Source organism: Sinocyclocheilus anshuiensis, unplaced genomic scaffold, assembly GCF_001515605.1.
Source record: "Sinocyclocheilus anshuiensis isolate Anshui unplaced genomic scaffold, SAMN03320099.WGS_v1.1 scaffold775, whole genome shotgun sequence".
In the NCBI taxonomy this organism is placed as follows: Eukaryota; Metazoa; Chordata; class Actinopteri; order Cypriniformes; family Cyprinidae; genus Sinocyclocheilus; species Sinocyclocheilus anshuiensis.
This window is the reverse complement of record NW_015552614.1, coordinates 794,463-796,190: the sequence shown is the minus strand read 5'-3', so window position 1 is coordinate 796,190 and position 1,728 is coordinate 794,463. Positions and strand designations below refer to the sequence as shown.

General features: G+C 37.1%; 1 protein-coding gene across 1 annotated transcript in view; it reads right to left on the bottom strand.

The window, feature by feature from the left end:
- The window catches only part of LOC107665949 (carbohydrate sulfotransferase 12-like), a 1,916-nt gene extending 1,616 nt beyond the window's left edge, over nt 1-300 (bottom strand). The window contains exon 1 of the mRNA XM_016457020.1: nt 271-300. The gene's annotated coding sequence lies outside the window, so the exon portion shown is untranslated. The remainder of the gene's footprint in view (nt 1-270) is intronic.
- Between the last annotated feature and the right edge of the window lie 1,428 nt (nt 301-1,728).

Sequence of the window (1,728 nt, the reverse complement as noted above, 5' to 3'; positions counted from 1 at the left end):
TATATGTAATATAGACGTACGTACATAAATAGGAAATGTTTTGTTAGACTATATACAGTATATATTATAGAATATACTACATGCTCCCATGATTTTATTTTTTTAAATCTAAAACGAGCAGCCTATGTTAACTTGATAACAAACAGATAATTTGAAAGTAACATAACCCTGAATTTATCACTGTTAAAGCATAAAGCATAAACAACACACCATATTAGAATGTTATCTGAGTTACTTCTTAAAATTAAAATTTACTCATTATTTACTCACCCTCAAAAGTAGGCTATCTTCTCATTCTTGTTCTAGTGCCTTATGCTCTTCTTCTTTTTTTTTAACCACAAAAGAAGGCAACGTGTTCGTGTCGTGCTTTTATTTGACTTTTGGTGCGCTTGTGTGCTTTTCCCCGATACCGGCAGGGATTGTTGGTGGTGTGAGTGAATGTACACCACTCTCCTCCACCTTCAATACCACGACTGAGGTGAGACCCTTCAGCATGGCACTGAACCCCCAACTGCTGCCCGGGCGTCACAGCAAAAATGGCTGCCCACTGCTCCGGGTGTGTATTCACGGCGTGTGTGTGTGTTCACAACTCAATGCGGTGTGTGTGCACTTGGATCCTGGGTGAGCCTGAGTAAACGACTCCTTTCTTTTTTTCTTTCTTCTTTCTTTTATTTACTTATTGAGCACTTTTGCACAACCGACTATTGACCAAAGTGCTGTACAATATGTAAACACATAATAAAACAAACATTATGTCTCAAACGTAAAACACAACACTAAAACCACAAATAAAATGACAGTGAAATAAACTCCACAATTTGAATATACAAATGCCTATACCCCATTAAATGCTAATGCAATTAAGTGTTCCTTAAGCTTGTTTAAAAACCCTTGTTTAGTGTAGGAGCTGATCTGAGAGAAAACGGTAATTCATTCCAGAGTTTTGGAGCTATCGCTACAAAAGCTCGAGCTCCACTTCGCCGTTTAGTTCTTGGAATTATCAAAGCCAGCTGGTCAGCTGACCTTAGAGACCGTTTTGGCTCATATTTCTCAATCAGTTCCACCAAGTACAATGGACACCCACTATGCAATGATTGATAAACAAAAAACAACATTTTAAAATTAATTCTATAAGGGATCGGTAGCAATTGTAAAGAACTTAGAACAGGAGTAGCTAATATGATCTCTCTTCCGAGAACCTGTCAAAAGCCTCGCAGCAGCATTTTGGACCAGTCTAACCGGTTAAGCAATGATTTATTAATGCCAACATATAATGATACAATATGTAAACACATAATAAAACAAACATTATGTCTCAAACGTAAAACACAACACTAAAACCACAAATAAAATGACAGTGAAATAAACTCCACAATTTGAATATACAAATGCCTATACCCCATTAAATGCTAATGCAATTAAGTGTTCCTTAAGCTTGTTTAAAAACCCTTGTTTAGTGTAGGAGCTGATCTGAGAGAAAACGGTAATTCATTCCAGAGTTTTGGAGCTATCGCTACAAAAGCTCGAGCTCCACTTCGCCGTTTAGTTCTTGGAATTATCAAAGCCAGCTGGTCAGCTGACCTTAGAGACCGTTTTGGCTCATATTTCTCAATCAGTTCCACCAAGTACAATGGAGCCCTACTATGCAATGATTTATAGACAAAAAACAAAAATTTTAAATGAATTCTATAAGGGATCGGTAACCATTGTAAAGAACTCAGAACAGGA